We start from the raw sequence: 22,165 nt of genomic DNA, 5'->3' as shown, positions 1-22,165 counted from the left end.
TAGGTTAAATACCAAGTTTTTACTCTCTCTGTCTGCATTATCTAAGACAAGGATGCATATCTTTGCTAGTGCTTTGTTTAAGGTACCTGAGTTGAAAATGCGATCTATTACCAAAATAAAGATGAAAACAATCTCTGCTGTCTTAGCGACCAGTCATACTTTTTGCAAGAATGGAAGTGGCTTAGAATTTCTTTTTGGAGTGGTGAAAAGTATCCAAAGGACTGAAGAAAGTTTTGCTTGTGAGTCTTGCCCATAACAGTCTTGGAAACATTGCCGAGGTAACGTAAGGTTTCTGTGTAGAAGGTGCCACCTTCTGATACAGCTGGAGCTTCAAATAGCCAGACTGCCCCATGTCTTTATAATGGCCTTGTCCAAGCTTTTCAAATTGACTGGTTAACCACTGTTCTGAGGGGCTAAAAGAAATGTAGGCTGAATAATTTTCCACAATTTTTTCAGAGCCTTTGATTTGTGTACAGTAACTCTTTGCCTTGAATAGATTTTATACCTTTTCTTTCTAGTATTAAGATACAAAATTGCCTTTGACTACGTAAACTCCATTATGATATTCTCTGCTAACTGATTTCAAGTAATTCCAGCTTCTCCTAGTTAGTTTTCAAAGCCTATATTGGATTCCAGATTTATGAAAGAAGGGTGGCACTTCGAAATTATTGAGGCTTTATTTGAGTAATATAAATACATCCTTGTTTGTATAAATACATGTATACAGTGTATACAGCTTTAGAAGGTCCTTCAGGAAGTTAGAATTGTTTTCAGGGGGTCAAAGCACATTATCGTACTCTTCCAACTTCAGATAATGAAATAAATTAACGAATGCATAAAAACTCCAATATGCAAAGGTGAATAGTCTACATAGGAATTATCCTTTCTTCATTGCCAAGATGACAAACAACTGCCATCATGGATACCAGAATGTATCAGTCTCCTGAGAGGGGAGGGATACCCAAATACCTCTGTGAGTCTGCAGTTTTCTTTTGAGATAATGCCATTTAGAGTTACACCTTCTGATGGTTTTCACCTAAAAAGAGAACATTTGATTCTCTAACAGGGAAATATGAGTCTTCAGCCCTTAAAGGGCAGACAGACACAAACTGTGATGAGTTCTCACAGCTTTTTCTCACAGCAGATCTGGTTCTCTGTACTGGGGAGGGATGGGGAGGAAGGAGATATCTTCAGGGTCTGTGGTTTAAAAGTACCCTGTCTACTCCAGTTCTGCTATCCAGTGTTGTATTTAGGGAGCACTGATATTTGCATCTGTTTGGGAATTGTGTGCAGAATACGCCAAAGCAGAAACAGGTAAAATCTCATGGCCTGCGTATTCAAATCTGATTTCTACCACTGTGCTCTAACACAAGCCCAGAGGGCCACCTGTACATTGTAAAAATGTGGGTAGTATTAGAGAGACTCATGCAGAGCAATCAGGCAGCCTTCCAGAGGCTGCCAGTATCTGGAGATAAGGGGTTGGTGGCTGGGAACTCTGGGAATTGCCAGAGAGCACCAGGAGCAGGAATGAGGAAGTACTGCCTTTAGTGTACTTCACAGACTTGCAAGAGCTGGTGTGGAGGGGGGGTGGGGAGGAAGGGTTATGCTATAGAATGTATTTTATTTTATTTTATTTTTAAGAGGACATTAATAGGCTTTGAAAACTTTAGTTTGTCTACTTTCCAGGCAGTTAAACTTTCCCATGGACCAGCCTTACTTTCACTGCAGTTGAAGTTGTTGTTTTCTTTTGCTTGAAGAAGCCACTGATCTGTGAGGCTGCAGCAACAGAAGACAAATATTCTTCAGCTGTAGTTTTTGAGAAGTCACAGAGTGGCTGATAGGAAAGTGAACATTTGATATGGCTGCCCTAATGAAGACAGGATACTGGTGGCTTTTTTCTAGAGAGAAGATTTTAGGGGTTAGTTCTCCAAAGATTAGTTAATCTTCACTTTGACCTCTGTGGTGCTTAGGCAAACAAACTCTATAGTGTTGGAGTCTAGAAGCAGATTAGCATGTTGATTAGGCTCAAGGTAAGTGTTTCAGGCCATCATTTTCAGCTTCACAAAAGGCTGTTGCCGTTAACAAAGGTTTATGCCCAAGACTAAAGTTTTGGGACAGGCTCCTGTAGAGTCAGGGCAGCCTGCATGGTGAAAAGCAGGCGTTCACATCTGCTGTGTGTTTTAGAAAAGCTGTGAACTTTCATGAGTTTCCAAGCACAGAATGAATGAGAGAAGCCAGAGGACTTGAACCCTGTCACAGCATGCTGCAGCCAAATAGTTGTTGCAGAAGGGAGATAGATAATAGCAGGGCAAAAACCTCTATAAGGTGGTGAGAATGGTGGTACAGGGCAACATTCATCACTTTTTAATTGGTTTAATAGAATAATCCACAATATTTCTGCAAGGAAATACTTCATTATTTAAAATTAGAGCTGTGGGGGAAAATCCGCCTGACAAGAAACTTTCATTTGTTTTGGTTTTGCTTTTTCTTTTTTCAAGATATTGAAAATATTTTTCAACTGTGAGAAGTTCAGCACAGCCACAATAAAGCCCAGAAAGAATAGAGATGCCAAATAAAAATATCAATACTGTTGGTTATAGAGCCAAAAAATGGGTCTTAATATTTTTTTGTCATAGTTGCAGTAGATCATATAGAGCAGAAGGAATGTGGGCATTAAAAGCCATGACCTTCAAGCTTGCTTGATTGTTCCTTTTTTTCCTAGCGCAAATAAGGAACTGATTACTGGTGAATGAATTTTTCAATATAATTGCCCACTTCCACTGAATTCTTGCTGTGTTGAGCATTTTCCCATGACAAGCCTTCATTCGATTACATCATTCAAACTATCAAACCCTATTAAACATTGAGTCTTTGCCAAATAAGAATGCTGGTGCTGCATATAAAATAATTTGATAGTTTCACTCTCAGGATCTCAAGGATGTCTGAATTTCAAAATCCATTCATGGGTTTAGTAGCAGTAGGGATAATGGTTTTAAGCTAAAATAGGGTAAATCCAAACTAGGTATTAGAAATAAATCTTTATGATGAAAGTGGTGAAACACTGGTACAGATTGCTCAGAGAGGTTGTGGATGCCTCGTCACTGAAAACATTCAAGGCCAGGCTGGACTGGACTCTGAGCAACCTGCGCTTGTTGAAGATGTCACAACTGATTGCCAGGGAGTTGGACTGGAGGACCTTTACTGGTGACTTCCAAACCAAACCATTCTGACTCTTCAATTTTCCTACCATCAGAATCAAGCTGCAGAAGCAATATAATTCAAAAAGGCAGATGTCATACGAATCTGTCATGGGTTAGCTAGCATAGTCTCAGAAGTGATGTTCTCACAAAGGAGTGCTTACAGCTTCCCCCCATGACCTGACAGAACCTATCAGATGACCACTTTGAATATGGACAATTCTTTAAGCCACTTAAAATTGTGACCACGTCTGTGATCCACACTTAAGAATAGACAAGCCCCCCCCACATCTCTCTCTCATTTCTGGTGCTGGGACAGGTGGCTGCGGGCCCCATGCGGGGCCCAGCGGGCCCGGCCCAGGCCCTGCTCAGGCCAGGCTGGGCTGGGCCACGGCCATCCTGGAGCCGATGGGCCCTGTTCCACCCGCAGAACACCCCCACAGCCCTGCTGGGGGCAGCCGGAGCGGCTCGGCTTCACCCCCCCTCCAGTGAGGCCAAGATTCAGCTGAAGCTGCACCACTGTCCGGCAGAGGCCAGGTGACCAACAGCAATAAGCCACATTCCAGCTGCACGGCCGAGGTGAGATTAACCCTTTTAGTGCTCTGAATAGCTGAAAACCTGAGGGAAGAGAAAGAGGAGATGCTTAAAGCTGAAATTCTGTTGTAAAGCTATGATATATCAGAGTACCCATTGTAATTTCATGAAGATATGGGGGGTGGAGTGTTCAGCTCGTACTTGTGTGCAAAAGCACCTGCTCTGAGATAGGCAGATGCTGACACAGCTGTAATTTCATGAGAAGTTGGACAGGGAGAGATGGAAGCGATGAGGACTTTTTGCTCCAAATGGGAAAGGAGAAAACCTCAGTTCCTAGAGATGCTCCCAGAGATAGTCCTAAAGATGAAGCTGAAGAAGACCCTTTGCTCCCACGGAAGGAGAAGGGCCTCTATTCTTAGAGATGAAATGCTCCCAGAGATGGGTGAAGAGAACTTTTGTTTCTGAACGGCTCAACCTTAAAATTGTACCCCAAAAAACTTCAAGAGTGGACCCTCAAAAGCAGTTGTGGGAAAAGCTGCAAGTCAGGGGAAGGGACTCACATGCGAGCAGAGAGACTCCTCTTCCTAAATGGACTGAACAGAGTTATTTGGAAGTGGGCAGCTGTCTCGTTGTGATAATGTGTTCTTAGCATGGGCAAGAGACACTCCTCTTTCTAAATGGACTGAACAAGGTTATTATGGAAGTGGTAAACAGACTGAACATCTCAAGGGTTTTCTTTTTACATTGTCAGTGGGAGAAGGGAGGAAGGTGGGGAGAGGAGGAGAGTTCTGAAGGTGTGGTATAATATTTTTTTTTTCCTCTTTTAGGTCTGTTAATAAACTTCTTTATATTCTTTCAAGTTTGGTGCCTGCTTTGTGTTTCTCCTAATTCTTATCTCACAGAAGGTAAACAGTAATGAGTATTTTGGGCCAAACCACTACACTAAATTGGTGTTTCCTCCCGGTTACAAACCCAACCCGCTACAAAATCTCATCCTGAATTTTCTTCTATTAAATGGGGGAAGAGGAAAGAAGAGAAACAGAGGTTTTGTTCAAAGACACAAAACTAATCAAGAGTGGGATCATGTAAGTGTCCTGAATCCCACAGCGCAAGAAGGTTAATGAGCGTAAGTATTGGATTGCATAGAAATTTCTTGGAAAGGACAAAGTGTTTGTGGGTGTATGCTTGCAGTAATTACAGCTGCAGAAAAAGCACAAGTATCCACCTTGAGTGTGCCTCACTCAACATATATGAATTTACCATCCTAGATAACGCAACAGTCTGAAAAATTTGTTTCCTTGACAGCTTTTTCCATTGGTTAAAGATTTACAGGAATATTACAGAAAACCCCTGCAGGATTCTGATGTGTCACATGAGCAAAAATGATGGATTTAGACAGCAGTGGTGGAATGCACCCTACCCATGCAGCACTCTGGCCGTAGCATCTTGAGCATCTGTGAGGCTTAAACCGGCCTTTGAAGCTTGGTCTGTAGTTCACAATGTAGCAAATAGTCTGGTTAGTGAGGCAGAGACATGCTCAGTGGCTGTCCATACTGACTTACAGAATTACAGGAATGCGGCCACTTGAAATCTCTGGTCTTCTGTCAAGGTCACCACATTGACTATAATGAAAGATTTTTGGCTTTAAGACAATGGTCTCTCACAGCATGAAATAGGATGAAAGTCAAAATTTCACAGTCATAATAAATATGGTCTGGTAGTTTCTGGTCTCCTCAAATCCAGGCCTATCTAGGAAAGTATTCTTAATATGAGAAATAAAAATGCAAACCAATGAAAGCTGGGTAATGTGAAATATAATTTTGTTTTATAAAGAGGTATTACAGGGGCATCTTTAAAAATTGATAAATATCTTTTATATCTTTAAATGTCTTTAGATGAATCACAGTTCAGATTTTTACAGCTTTGGAAAGCACACATGAATCAGAACCCAGAGAAACCCTTTCAGAAAAGCATTTCCATAAATAAAGTACTGTAAACTTATTTAACAACTGATAGATCATGTCACGTGAATACATGAATGTCCAGAATAAGATGGGTCACCATCAGCAGTGTGTGTTTTGTTCTTGTACACTACTCACTGTGCTAGAATAGAGCAGCATGTTCTCAGTGTATGTTGTTGTTTCCCCACATGTGACTTTTGATAAATAGCTCAGTTCCAACAAGTCCTTAGAGATCCATCACTTACCAGAGATGAACACTTTAAAAAACCCAGAAATTAGAGGTGGAATTTTAGACACATTTATTTAAAATACTATCTGCTAACATGCTTTAATCATCTTCAAAATACTTATTTTAAATATTCAAAATTCTTGTTCAATATTCAGTATTTTTTTTTGTCTCATAATTAAGTAGCATGTTTTGACATTCACAGGAGGCAGCATGAGTTTGTCAAAGAGACTGACACTCAGTTGCAGCCTTTCTTGGGCCATTTTTCGGAAGGACATTTCTGCTGGAGGAATAGATTCTCTGTTGCTTTGAGAGATCCTCTAAAATAAAAAAACTGGCTCATGGAACCATGGTACTTGCTTGCTTACTTAATGCCTAGTATGGCTTCCTAACATTCAATTAAAAATAGCAGAACTTGGCTTTATATATGGAAATACAAGTTGCCATCATGGAAGGAAACCTTTCTGCATTGGCAGTGTTATTTTGAATAGATTCTTTTATTAGTGAGGTGTTACCTGGTTTGGGTTTCTTGGGTTTTGTTGTTTCTTTTTTATTTATTACATCATGAAACTCGAAAAGGCGTTGGCCTTTATTTTAAGTGGAGGAACTGAAATGTAAATGGTGATACCATCTAAAATTGCTGGAAGCTGTCTGCTAAGTGAAGGCCAAAACTGCGTTATCAGGGTTCTAAAGTTAGACATATATGTTTTCATTTCTGTTTTGGTTTTTTCATAATTGGACTCACATTCAGAATTCTGAGGGCCTCCTAATTGCACTAAATGTAGGTTGCATTTCTAAATATAAATAAATATCAGTGCTTTCCTGCCGAAATGTAGCTGTCCTGTCCTTGCTATCTGCAGACAGAAAACTAAGGTAGATGATATCTTGGCACTAGTTCAAAATAAACTTATTTTGCTGAAAGAAGCATTCAGCTGTGCTCATACAATCCATTACCTGTGTCACGTATGTATGAGTCCAGTATTAAAATGTTTTGAATTTAACTTTTTCTCACAGGATTAGAACCTGAAACAAAGTGGAATTTTCACTGTGTACTTGGAGAAGAGATCATTGTGGTAGCCTGTTAACCCACTGCTTTTCTCATGCCATGTTCCCCTTCCTGCTCCCCCCTTTACTTAACCTGGGCCACTCCCTCGGGCCCTCCCTATTTGTTCTTGTACCCCAACCCCACCAGGGACCGCCCCTGAGCCCCTGACAAAACCCTCCCACGCCCAGACCATGAGATGTCTCTGCTTCTGAGGGTCACCAGCTTAAGATGTGATTAAAGTCATCTCTTACCCTCATGGGAGACCCTTCTCGCCTCTGTCATCACTCGTTGTAATGCTGCTAGCTGACCAGAGCAAGATCGTGGGGCTGTCCGAAATGGTCTGCGGGGTGCGACAGGTCACATTGCCCTAGGTAACCCCCGCTGATCACTCAGGGAGCTACAGCTAAGCAAAATCTAAAATTTTTTGCTAAGTAAAATCTAGCGGTTACAACAGATCATATTCTTTTTCACCCTTAGAAAACTTGAGTAAAGATCTCAATAAAATTTTTCTAACCTCTAATAATAACTGATTGCTACTAAATGCAAATACCATGAAATTATTCTTTAAAGATCTAACCCCTTCATAATATGTTGACTTACTTAAAATGTATCAGCATCCTCTAAGGTGAAAGAGGCATAATGTGACAATAGTAAACTTGGAAAATGTTGTTGAAGTGCATTTCTCTCAAAGGAGGAGGTTAGAGAACTGCTGCAATATCCTGGACTTTCAAGTTTGTTGTTAGATGCAGCAGAATAAGCAGTCAGGTAGGGTGAAGAGAAACCAAACCCTTCTAACTTAAAATGCTCTAGCTTTGAAATGAGACTGCATTTTGCTAAGTTTAGCAAGTCAGCTTTTCTGTTTCCATCCTATAGAAAGTTCTGGAGAAGGGTTATTCAAACATCCTGATTTCCATATTCACAAAAACTTATAGGCATGGAACATGGCTCTTTATGTCATCAGTTTCCTCTTTTGTGGCCTACCACCAGCTAAATCACACATGCATTTTACTTCTGAATAATAATTTTCCGCTTGATTGGTGGGAAGTGGTGCCAAAAAAATAGCATGAGCCTGGTGTTCATGGGAGCCAGGAGGTAATGAAGACACACATGTAGCATGTCAGCAAGGGCAGTGCATAGTGTCTAACATGGAAGACCAAGTTGAGGATGCCTTGAGTTCCTAATATCAGAGCCAAATGGGCTTCATCAAGTGATTCAAGCAGATCTGACCTTCTGTCTTTCCCAAATTGCCTTAGACCATTCAGTCCATTGACTCAATATGAAGGAACTCCATTTCCACATCCTTTCTCTACCTCACTGAAGGTTTGTTAAAGGAGTGCTGAATATCACTGGTTTTAAAACCTTCCGGTGTTTCTGATACCCCTCAAAAGCACTTTGATAAAGATGCACAGGAAGTATTTTAGGGTGGCAAATAAAATTGCTTCACTTCAAACTAGAGCCTTCAAAGAATATATGAACACACTCACTTGGTATGTGTCTCACGGGCAATATTCCACATGGCTGAATCTGTAGAATCCAGCAGGCTTAACACAGTTGTAACAAACGACCACAATAAGGATGAAGTATTTCAATTGGTACATCTTTTTACCATCTCCTCATCCTTTATCTTCTCATCATGTCAAGAAAATGTTAGATTTTTAAATAAAATATTATCAAATATAAGACAATATTAGTCATGTTCACAGTGAGAAAATAGTCATTCAGAGTAGCCTTTGACTTTTTGAAAACGCTTATTTCATTAGTTTTGAGCAGCCTAATATATTACTCTCTATAAGGGAATTGAATTTTGGCTTGGAAACTATGACCTTGCAGACTACTCTACATAAATTAAGACTTGAGAGTGGTTTTCAAGCCTGATCTTCTGCTGTGTTCAGTTTATACTTCTGATCAGGAGATAATAATGCAGCTGTTTTAAGCAAGTACAAGAGAATAGTGGAAAATCTCTGCTTGACTCATGGCAATAGTAATAGATTGTACTACTAATAGAGCAGGATGTTTTGGAACTGAGTGGGTTGTTCCTGAGGCATCTGTGAGTTGGGACAGGGACTCCAGAGCAGCAGAAGTAGGAGGGGGGTGAGAAGAGAAAATGGGCTGTGTAAAAGCATAAGACATTCTTTAAAGTATGAAGTAGATTTTATCTCTTCCATTTGCATTGTATGACACACAATACTTTAAGCAGGTGGCTGAGCATCAGACTGGAAGATGTCTAAGCAGTGAGGGTCACTTCCTAGCTGATAGAGCATATTCATGTAATCTGTGTGGGGAGGGGGATCCGCTACAATCCAGAGCATTAGAGATGTTACTAACAGGGACACCAGTGTTTATGGTCTGAATAGAGTCCAAAACAATGTGAGTTCATTCTACAAATGTGCTGGATAGGAGCAAATTACAGTCAAGATTACCTTCTGCTCTGTCTGCAGAGCAGAGAATATTCCCCTATTCTTCAAGTGCTCTTCATTTTCAGAACATACTTCCCTCATTCTCCCACAACCCTTTGTAGAAGATCATGTAACTTATTTTCAGGGAGTGGTAAAATTTTGTTGCTCATAAATGGGTCCCCAGCATAGAAGAAATGTTCGTGTGCCATGCCTGCTCTTGTATAGTAAAACATTTCTGCTTTAAGGTGTGCTTTAGCTGGGTGAGAAATTACAGCAATAAAACTCACTAGATGTGTTCCTACATGTCACAGAAACCTTTGAGAGGAGCAGAGGCATTGTGCAGATATTTCCACATTGCTCCCAGAATAGAACCCAAGATATTAATAGAAAAACTGTAAATATATACACTTCATATCACTTTTCAAGGGGTAATTTTCTGCAATTATGAACAGAAAGCATGTATTCCAAAGCATGTTTTGGAATGAAATTTTGATTTGAGGTGCAGTTCTCAATAGCATTTAGTATTTGCATCTCATGAACTCATATCTGGTTATATTTGAACTGTGAGATCAGCCTTGACATTATAATGTGGAACATGGGAAATAACATCTACTGGTCTTGGAGAACAGAAGAATTTAATGCCCATTTCCCGTCACTAATGAGGAAAAGCAAAGTTAAGGTGCGTGGGTTCTGTCAGGAGTAGATGACAAATGGTCTCAAATCAGTAGAGAAATTCCCTGGGATGAATCTGGGATATGTTTCCTTTGCCTCTAGAAAGGAGCAACAAAAACAGCTTTTGTTCTTAGCTCTTCCAAGTTCAAGCTCATAAAATGGAAGTTACAGGAGGGTAGTTGACAGGGTCTGTGGTGTCTACTCATTCAGATGGATTTGGGGACTGGGGAGTTTTTACTGTTACTGTTGTTTTTGTAATGCTCTGCTCCTTCTGGCACATCTTTGGAGCTCACAGCTAACTGTGCACCCAAGGGGAATAGGAAATGTGTAATTTTTGGATACAGTAGTTTAGGCATGTTTTTTTAACAGTTCAAATTCCTCTGTATAGTATGTGTTCCATCTCGCAGTGTAGGATGTTATTGTATGTCATCTGTCAAGACAGCATCAAGTAAAATTATTTTAGCTTTTAAACTAGTTATAAATTTAGTAGCTGCTAGATGTTAGAAGGACTTCTTTTTTTGTTGTTGTTGTTTTTTTTTAATGTAGTTGCCCCTTAAGGGCCAATTTAAAGAAGCTCTCTGGAAGAAAATACGTGTCTTAGTACACTTATCCAAAGGCACTCTGAGTTCTCCAGCTGACAGTTATTACCATCAAGGAAAAACTGGAGGACAAGTAACCAAATGTATAAAGCTGACTCTTGAAGGTAAGTTTTTGTCTTTGGTGGAAATTATTATTATTATGAAACTGAATCTGGAAGCTCATTTTTGCAACTATCTGAAACAGAAAAGTTCAGATTCTGTTTTCGCTAAGTAAGAAAAATAGGAACTGAGAGAAACACACACGTTTTTTGCTTATGTATCAGTGAAAGTTTAGATCTTCTGAAGATGTATTTTTCATTTGAAATTAAAAGGCAAGCATGTAATCCATAATGTAGCCATTTTAGTCACTGTAAAACTTATCCTATTACACTGCTGTCTTTACTGCTTGGTGAAAATCAATCCTAAATGGAAAGAAGATGGGATACCTGAACCTGAGCACTTCATGTTCCATTGGTGGAAAGGGAAGGGATAACCTGAAGAAGAATTCACAGCCACATAGCTGTCTCCTTTAGTGGAAGTGCTTGCCCCTGCTTTGTCTGTTCAGCCCAGAGGTCACAAATTCCCTGGAACTGTTAGACAAAGTCCTTGTCTAACCTAATCAGTGTAAGATTTGGTATCTTTCCCTGGTTAGACAGTGGCCCATTTTGGCTTTCAGTGGCCTCTCCTCCTTTATTGAAACTTCCATCATATCTCGGCTATTTTAATGTGGTTTGGATGCACTGCAGGAAGAACTTCCAGCTACCTGTAGGAAGCTCAAGGTAATCAAGAATGTCTGTAGTTTGCTCAAAAACAGAGGTGTCGATCATAGGTTCTGTTGGTTTATAGTTGTGTTACTGGAAAAATATTTGCCTTTTCCTTCTTGAGTAAAAACATGTTTAACAAAGTCTATAAGAATCTTTTATATTAAAAAAATGGATGTGCTAATGACAAACATGCAACAAATTATCACAAGAAGACCATCATTTCCAGCATGAAATCACCCTCAAGGAAGATGATTTTTTCCAAATATATTTTTCGGGAATTTCCCCATGTTGGGGCCAGTGTCCATTTCCCATCTTTTCACCATGCACATCTGAGAAGACTCAATCTCCTCTATAATGACCGATTAGGTAGCTGAAGACAGAAATTAGATTAGTCTAGTCTGAACAAACCCAGCCTTTTCTCTCCGTCTTTTCTTGTACATGAAATGAGGCAGAATGAGGTGCATTGGTAAGGTGCCTGTACAGGTGATGAGGAGTCAGATTCCCTGGGCACAAAGCATAATACACCAAAATATCTACCTAGGTGCAGACTGAATTTAATACAAATAATAATTCAAATAAATTATTATTTATAGCGTTTATAGTTTAATAGCATATAAAATTTATTATTTATAGTTTGGTGATAGCAGTTTATAAGACCTCAACTTCTCCTTGCCTTTCACACACAAATCATCACTGAGTTTGTCTGTGCAAGTAAGGAGTTTGGTGATAAAACAGATGAAAGATGCAAATATGGGAAAATAATATTGATAGAAGTGGCAGGTGGAGCACTGTGTATCAAACTACAATAGCAAAACTGTCTTTGAATGTTTTATAAAGTTTCTCTCCATGCCAAAAAAGTATCAGACAAGACTCCCCTGAAGCACAGGCTCCGTTCAAGTGATTCCCAGTTGATTATGACGGCAAGATTCACAAAAGTGTGGTGGAGGCTTTGGGAACAGGAGAACCTTAGAGACAAAACTCAATGGTGAGACTTTTTCCAAGCAGCTGAATATATGGGTCATTTGTATTCCAAGCAATGAAGAAATATGTTTCTTGCCCTGGGTTATAGGGAAGCCCTCGTGCGTTGGGCTTGTTTACTTGGATCTTGCATGTTGGTATGGATTTCACCCAGATACTCAGTCACTTTAACAGATGTTCTGTTGATTCTGAGCAGTGAGGACTGCCAAAGCAGAGAAAAGCTATCAACAGTCAACAATTTACTCTATGTGCCATAAATTTTAGAAAAATCAAACTATGAAAAATGTAAACACTTAGAATTTTGCTCAATATTCTAAAGTGTCTTTTCAATGATTAAGATTTTTTTAAGGCAAAATAGAACATATTTCTTAAAGAAAAAAATGTTTAATCTGTCAAATTGATTTTAACATTTTATTTTGAATCCTTTTAAGTGATGAGACTTCTCTGATGATGGAGATAGCTTGGAGATAAATGTAAAATTTAGAAAATTGGGATAAACTTCCTAATGTTTGATTGATTCTCTTTTAGGATGAAGTTCCAAACAATCTAAATGTTAATTTATACTGATCACAACCAACTTTTAAAAAACTCTGTTTTCAATAAATATTTCCCCCACCAAACCCAAATAAGTTCTTTACATTTGAGCTAATATGTTGTGTCAGGCTCTGGTCCAATGTAAATTTGCTCAAGTTAGAAGCCTTCAGTAGAGGGGCTGAATAACAAACACTAACAGAGCCAGGGATTATTATATTTAACTCTCAGGCATTATATAACATCAAAAGAAATACCTGGATTCTTCAACAGAGGCTTTGTTTAAAATATATATATATGTGTTTGGTGAAATATTTTATCACTCCTCAAGAACACACTTTGGCTTTGGAGGAATATTTGGCAGGATTTTTTATTGGTTTAAGTGCGTACATGACTGACATAAATTACTATAATGAATGTTCCATCATTTCCCCTCTGGTTACAGGGGAAAGAAGCAATATCTCTGTTCCTCTGATGCATTACATAAAAAAAGTTGGATAGTTAGAAATATATGTTAGAACGGTTCCCAGTACTGGTGCAGGGACATTCAGTACAGTGCTGCCTTGAAATGGCTTTAGGGCAAAGTTTGGTATTTTTGGACTACAAGAGGGTACCTCATTTATTCCTTTCCACAATTACTGATATGCAACATTCATATAAGGTATTAATGGTAATAAAGGGTTTGCCCTGAGAGGTGCTGAGCTCTCTGGACTTGTTTCAGCCATGTACCTACAGTCAAGAGGAGGAGTGGACTCGTTGCCTTCAGCTTAACTGTTCTGATGAGTAGAACAGCACACCCATAGCCCTCAGGTAACTTGAACAAATTAGATCTTCAATAAAATGATTATGAGCAATCAGGAAGAAAGCTGAAGGGGAAGCAGGAAATAAGCTGACATTGGGCTGATGTAAAGTGGGACTGAATGTAGCTTTGATCTGAGAAGGAGAAGGGACTGGTAAACTGGTACAACCACACAATGTGAACTGTGAATCCAAATGTGAAGTTGTTTATATCTGAATACATGATGACTGTATATAGGACAAAGCAGAAATGCTTGGATTGATGGGAAAGGAAGCAGGCTGACACTCCTGTGACAGATGAGGGAGTGCTGACAACTCACTTTTTATCTGCATTTCATTAAGATAGACGATATTGAAAAGGGAAGTGTATTTATAGTTATATTTCCATAGAATAATTTATTGCAAAATTAAATGAGAAAAAAAACTTGACTAGCTTCCCTGGTATTCAGGACACATTTGATTTCTGGGGCATTGGCTCGGTTGTTTCACAGGGGAAGAGGTTGCACGCAAGACTGGATGTGTATGATAGGAATGGTAAACACACAAATAGTAACACCAGATGTAGTCTCACACAACTCCACAGTCAGCTTGCCCAGTTGGTTCAAGCTGCTGAAAAGTAACCTGACAACAACAAAATGGGAATCAAATCAACAACTTGGTTTGAGATGCAGCTGCTGAGTGCTCTTGCTGACATGCAGGGAGGGTGCGGCTGTGCAGCAGTCCTGGCTTAGCTTGGCTTACTCTGTTCTGTAATGGTGACAAACGTGGTCAAGATATTAAATATTCTTAGCATCAGGACAAAAAGTTGGACTCCATAAATATATTTGGTTGTGCATTGAATTAATAATGGCTAGTAATTGAAAAGAAATTGTATATCATGCCTTATAACTGACACCAGACATTCACAAAGCAATACAAAGAATTTCTAATGAGCTGCTTTCTTATGAAATCACAGTGCTCGACGTGGCTGGAAACTAACATTTCCATCCTGTGGGTAATTCATTCCATTTAAATTAGATAGTAAAGGTTTCCAGTGAAACAAAACTTTTCAAACCTTAGAATTCCTGCCTCATGGAGTATTTGATGTTGAGGATATCAGATGATGATGATGCTGAACAATGAAGTTTCAGGAGGGTAAAGATGTTCATATTCATTTTTCAGATGAATTAATTTATACACTATGGGGGTTTTTGCAATATTAAGACAATAAAAATATTAACTGATAGTCAACTTGAAATATTTATACTGTCAGACTTACATATTTTCCTCTACTGAAACAGCAACATTACTGTGATATGATCAGACTAAAAGTATCAATCAGCATATAATGTTTAGTTTTTGATGAAACTGCACTTTCCTATGGACAGAAACCCTATCAATTGAATTTCTGATCCATAACAGAAAACCGCTGGAGGATCCACCAGAATCTGTGCCCTGCTGCAGACATTGCCAGAGGAGCAATCTTCCAAAACAGGGTATTTAGTGGTCTTCCAGTAGCTATTTTATTGTTACTTTATAGTACTTGTTTTACATTGAAAGTCTTCTGATTACATTGCTTGGTTAAGGTTGTGGATTTCTGCAGTAAAGACAAGAAAACACTAATTTAGTGGTCTAACTTTCAAAACTCAAATAATTATCTTATTTAAAACTGGACATACATAAATGCAATTCAAAAATCCAACAGACCATGAAGAACACACCTCTAGTAGAAGAAAATAGTGGGGGAAAGACATGGAATAACTTTGTTATCATACTTTTAGCACTACAAAACCTGTCTTTGCTTTTTTCATCTCAAAGCTAGTGAGAACAGAGAGCTGTTTCTGGACCTCAGCAAGAGTGCTGCATTCCCATCCAGGCTTTGCTTTTAAAACAATGTGTAAGAACAAGGTGGAGACTGCCAGGGAGATTCCTCACATCTTACGAGTTATGAAAAGAAGCTTGAACTATGAGTAAAAAATTCAAGAAAGTGGGATTCCCTACTTCAGGGAAGAGAAGACTGAGAAAAAATATAAATGTATAAATGTAGAAGGTTGTGGAAGGAGGTGAGTGAGAGGCAAGAGATCCTGTTTCAAGTACCATTTAGAACCTATCTGATGTGGTAGACACAAACTGCAGCAAAGGAGATTTATAATGCACACTGGGAAAAGGTTTTGGAGAGCAGAGCAAAGCAATGGAAATGTTTTTGTAGGAAAACTGCAGAGATTCCCTGATTGAAGGTTTGTGAGAACAGTTTGGGCAGATATCTGGCCAGATGCCATGGGCAGGACCAGGCAATCTCTGCAGAACCCTCTGTTCCTTGTCTCCATCTGCAAGTCTGTGATTCCAAACTATAGGTGTGGCTTCTCCTATCCTTGGGAATGACCAGTACACGGAAGTCTGTCTCATTCTCCGTTCTCAGTCTAGCTCTTCTGTCTCCTAGAAAACCAGACAATGCCCAGTCAGAGACAGATTTTGATGCAGAAATGAGTTTTAGAGGGCATGTAAAACAAAAAATGTGAGGGTGTGAGAGAGCAAATGGAAAAGATAATGTCAGCTTGGAAGCTGCAGCACCAGCAGTATAGCGGGAGCATCAGGATGGATAGTTGAGCATAGTTGCAGTCAGTGTATCTCTGTAGCTTTCATGAGTTGCTATTGCTGCTCATGCTTCTGTTTGTGCTCTGAACCAAACTAGAGGGCAAATGGCCACCACTTCTCTTTGGGCTTTATCACTGTAATGCCAACTCATGTCCACATTGCTATGGTGTATGGAAAGTGGGTGTGTGGCTGGGCTTCCCCAAGCTTTTGACATGCCCTGCCTCTGTAAATCTATTTAAAAAAAAGGTGCTGGAGCCAGAATTTTCAGTAGTTGTAGGGTATTATTTCCTGATTTAAGGTGGCAGCAAGTTTTTTTTTATCCAGGAGATTCATCGTCTGTAAAATTCCTAGCATCAAGGGATGTATAAAATGTTGTTACTATTAGCTTGAGTACTTCACTGTGAGCTGGGTTGTAGCTTTGGTTTTAGGAGGCTGGTATTGTAGGCAAGTTAGTTATGTTTACTTCAGTTTCACATGGTTTTCTCTACTATGCACTGACATTGTAAAATCCAGTAGAAGAAACTTTGCAAAACATTCTACAGTGTGTATGAAATTTCCCCATCTGATTCTTTTTTTTTAAATTTTATTACTCGGAATATATCCCTTTTAGCAAGGAGGCAAGATTTTGTGCGAGAAGGAACGCTTTTGTTTCCCTTTATAATGCTCATATGATCATTTCAAGATGAAGATTTCCACTTAGTACTTGGTAATTAGGTAGACTCTTTAAAAACTATTAGAACCATAATGGAAATGTCAAGATGCTCAGATGGTGAAAATGGACATCTCTCAAATTCAAGAAAGTAATGTGTTGTGGAAGGCCAAATTTGATTATTAACAGAGCAATTATGTTGCAATATCCACAGTCTAATAAAAAGATCTGGATAGCTACCGAAGAAAATTCCTGTAGTCAGTCATCTTTATTCTAAGAAGGCTGGCTATTGGTCCAGAATCACAGTGGAAATGTATATCTCTGTAAAGATTAAGAGCCAAAAAAGGCACACAGTCTTTTCCTTTAAAGCATCTGATTTTTACTCCAATATTTTCAAAATTACTGGAAGAATTGATTCAGGAAGAAATTATGCCAAAAGTAATGATCTGGTTGCAAATTGGACAGAAAAGTATTTAAGACTGCCAAATGCATATAGCAGAACAAATTTACTAGACTGGTAAATGACCGCTTGGGCCATCAACATAACCGGCGAAATCCTGATCAGCATTCACAGCCAATGGAGGAAAAATGCCTACAGGTGGAATTTATACTCTCAAAGCAGGAGAACTGTTGTTGTAGCTTCTGTGAAGCTGTGTAGGTAACACTGCAACCAAGGTCTTTAAAAATGGCTGCATAGGCCCAGGGATGGGCTGTTGTGCTCAGGGGGGACCAGGACAGCCACAGACAACCATCCATTCCTTCCAATATTCAGTGCAGCTCATCCAAGCCAGTTTCTTTGAATTCCAGTATTTTCAATGATTTTAAATGCCTCCACAAAAGGCAGGAAGAATTACTGAATTTTGTTCCTGGTTGTACAAGCCAGCCTGATGAAGAGAATCTTATTAAATCATTAGAATAATATTTAGAAGCTTAGCCACAATTGAGTCTCTTCATAGTGACTTAAGTAAACATAATTTTCCTGCTTCTTGCACTCTCGCTCCTGGGAGCAGGTGCTAGTACTGTGTAGGGACTCGTAACCGCATTCCTTCTGGTGTTTTTTATTTCTATTGGAACAAGTATTTGCTTTAATCCCGAAATAATTAGTACAAACCTGGAGGCTGTTCTTTAAATGTACATAGTCTAGGATTGTCTGTGTTTTGCCTGATACTAATTATTTTCTCAGTTTGTCTTGGCAATTTGCTGTGGTAATGTGTTTACCTTGAATTCCCTGCTGGCTATGCTGTGGAAGGAATAGGCACACAGACAAGATATCAGTAGCAAAGGAAATATATCAAGTCAATTACATTCCATCAACATATTAATTTCATTAGCATATTAAAATTGCTGTGCCTCAAATAGAAATAGGTCTGATGAATTTGAACCTGGTTTTTAAAACCTCAGTATTTATTGTTTGACTGACTGGATATTATGGTTCATGTTTACTACAAGATAGGGGTTGGAGTCATGCATGAAAACTGGATCATGCTTTGGTGCTGGACAGCCATACACAGCCTGATTTTACCAACATATTCCCTGGTTCTGCTCTCTTTATTTGTCTTTGGGTTTTCTTATGTGAGGACAGAATACATGAGTTTTCAGTCATGACAGATCTTTTTCCTCAGTCTGATAACTTGATGAGCTATGCCTAAATAAAAAAAAAGAACATGCATTAATATTCTCAAGAACTCATAATTATCTGTGTCAAAGTTTGTATAAAACAGTTTTCTTGCATCAAAGAAAATAAATTTTAAAAATAAAATTTATTACATCTATCAATAGCATGTCACACAAATACAAATAGCACTCATCTTTGAAATATGATGGTTGTTCTTTCAAAGTGGGAAATATCAGGCTCATCACAGATATTTTTTCTGTTGGTAATCAGTGGACTTCTCTAAATTACCTCCATTTATGTAAAGCTTCACTAATTTATAACAGCAGTTTACAGATTAGATTATTACCTTGAAATGAAAAGTGTCAAAGCAAGGCTATTACAGCTGGTGGTGGGGTCCGAGGCTGTGACCCAGGAAGAGATGACCGGTCCGGGGAGATGGTCCCGAAAGGAATCGCCTGCCCGAGGTCTGGTATCTTCCTCTCAGCTGCTGGCAGAGGAGCCCGTGCAGAAGCTGTCAGCTCTTCAGTGATTGTCAGCTCGTGATTTCAGCTCAGCTCTGCAGGGCAGCCTCCAGGCCAGACCAGAGAGAGAGACGAGAGGCTCATGTAGCTGTTCCGCACGAAGGCAGCTTTATTGCTGGTCCCCTCCGGCGAAGGGAAGGCCAGGGACGAGCTCTCCCTCCACAGAGGTGAACTTGTCTTCTTTTATAGGGATACAGGGGATCAGCAAGGGGACCAATGGATAACAGAGGGTCTGGGACAGACCAATGGGTTACAGAATGATCTGCATAGGGTCCCCCAAAGGATTGTGGGTCTACTTTTCCTCACCATGACTCAAAAGTGGTTGCCTTTTCAGGGAGTCCTGCTGGGCGATTGCAAAATCTTTTACCTCAGCAGAGATCCCTCCAGGGCAGTGGCTGGGCATATCCCACACAAGGCTTTTATGATAATTCTGCTTTGTGGCAATACTGCACAGACAGTGATACCTAATATGATTTAAAACCTCAGTCAACAGATGCATTTCTGAGATCCCAGACTGCTTTTGTCTTATGCATATCAAAGCCATATTCTTTGTTTTGCATGTAGAGTGGTCTTATGGAAATGCAGATATTTTGAAGGTGGAGACAGAAAACTTTTATTTATTATACTGCCACTTATTCAGCTATGAATCATTTGCACTGTATGCTCAATACGATTTCAGAGAGATGAAGTGGCAAACTAGAACCAGAATCTGTAGTAAAATCACAGCCCTATCCAAGCCAAATTGAACTTTACTGAATTTTATCCCTTTTTCCTTGTGTTGCCTTGAGAGGCAAGGCATTTCGGTTGCTAATGTAAATATTGCAGTCTTGTCCTCTGGAAAGTACATTGAAGAACTTTGAGAGGAGTACAGCCCTGAAGCAACAGATGTCTTGAAGGCACTGGGCTGTCTGTTGACTAAAAACTTCGAAAGTGTGTGTCTCTATTAAATTAACCAATAAATAATCACGGGAGAAAGGAAGATGAAGTAGTTCAAAATCACATCTGAGAGACTGTCTTTAAGCTAGCATAAGACTGATGACACAATGGCAGCTGAGTTTCAGTAAATCTAAGTCTGCAGTTGTGGCTGTTCTGTGCAGGCCAGTTTGTTAACAGGATGATGCCACCCGACCTAAGGATGACCTGAGAAAGGTCTTCTGACTTGCAAGTAAAAACAGACCACCAGGTTTCTAAAATCATGCCACTCAATACAAGACACTGAATGCCCCCTCTGTGGTATGCTGGACTGCATTTTTCCTGTTTTCTAATTTCTCTGTTGACTAAAATATTCTCTGTTGACAATGCTCCATTCAAGTTGGAGAGTCACCTACAGATTTGGGTTTCTGCTGTTTTCATGGCTGAGTGTCACTGAAAATTAGCAAGAGGGTGTGTGGGGGAAAACAAACAAACCAATCTATTTTCAGAAACTACTTATATTGCTAAGTTTGTGGGACTATTATTCAACATTTGCATGTCAACAGAACTCAGTTGTTAGCAGGTAGTCAGAAAAGATCAGAAAGTTTAAAATAAACTTTAAGCACTGCAATTTCAATTACTTACCAAAAAATATCCACTCTTTGGTACAATGGAATCAGAGCCAGAAAATTTATCCTAAGACAGGATGATAGTAAATTTAGAGAAATCTTGATGATATTTGCAAGATATTTTTCAAAATACTGTGGTCAGAAGATTTTATATTGTAAAACTAAGACAGACTGTCTCTCATTTGAAATGCACTTTATAATAAATGTCGTTCCGTGTTATGTCTGACGCAGAAAATGCCTGCACTTTCCCAATAGCTTGATAAATGATGGGGCAATCTAAGACAAATTTTCAAATGGGTGAACTCAGAGAAGTTTGCTGTTTACTCCATTTTTTTGGATCACTAACCAAATTGTTTTGAAAGGCTTTTGTGTCTGCTTTTGAGGAAAGTATATTGTGGTTATATTAATTTACTCTTCAGATTTAGAGGAAAAAATACAGTTCTGAAAACCAGTATTTGCTCTGATTCCTTTCTGGGTTTTGGTTTTGTTGCTTGTTTTTCTTGGGGGTGGGGGAGCTGTTTCACATATGGGTTTTTATACTTTAGTAACCCACTTTGGTGACAAATGATGGTATATCTGGACAATACTAGATATTTTATGGTCCACTAGTAGGTGCTGTCTTCAGCAAATGCTTCTGGTGGCCTCTAAAAGCCACAGGAGAAGCATGTGCATGTGGCACCCCGGGGGTGTTATTCCCTGTGTCACGCAAGCAGACACAGGCCATCTGGAGCTCTCCTCAGCCTGGGACAATGCCAAGTGGGTGAAGCTTCTGTTTCACCTCCTCCACAGATGCTCCCTGTGTGACTCATCTGGCACCACGGCTGCATCTATAGTCATTTATGTCCATCTGTATTATTCAGAAACCATGGGCATGCTGAAAAATAATTCTAATCTTTTATTCTAAAAATGTGAATCTATATCCCTATCATGTAGTTCCATGTTAATAAAACATTTCTAACTTTTGAACTGGTTCAGGGTAGAACTTAGTATCCTTTTATATAAAGGATAAAGTATAAAGACTGGTTGATGGCACTGCCCTCCTGCAAAAATATGTGTCTTTTAAAGTATTCTTCAGTTTCTTAATTTATTTCATTGCAGTTTTGCAATCTGTTGGCAGTTATGTCAAGACACAGAAAACAGTGCCTGGAACACACTGTATTTAGTGCAAATGTACTGAAGAAATACCTTCTAATTAGAATACTTTAGCAGCAGTACTATTCTATGTGAGAAAAAGCCCAAAACAAACAAACAAAAAATCCCCAAACAAAGAAAAAAACCACCAAACCCCAAAGCCCCAAACAACTAAAAGAATCTTGTATGTGTTTTCTTCTTAAAAATAGATGAAACTTAGTGGTGGTGGTAGGAAAATAGTGACTTCCCCTTAATGAAAACTGATGAGATTGCTTAAGAGGATATTCTTTTAAAAATTAGTGGTTTTGTTATTCTTAGGATGAGACCTAATTCAAGTAGGGACAGGGAAGTTAAGTAACAGAAAATTCACTTTTCAAAAGGGCTGTATCCTCTTAAGTCTGGAATGTTGGTATGAAGCACTGTGGGCAGAGGTAAGATTTGGACCAGAGCAGGC

Source organism: Coloeus monedula (assembly GCF_965178545.1).
Source record: "Coloeus monedula genome assembly, chromosome: Z".
Classification (NCBI taxonomy): domain Eukaryota; kingdom Metazoa; phylum Chordata; class Aves; order Passeriformes; family Corvidae; genus Coloeus; species Coloeus monedula.
This window is presented reverse-complemented; position numbering follows the sequence as displayed.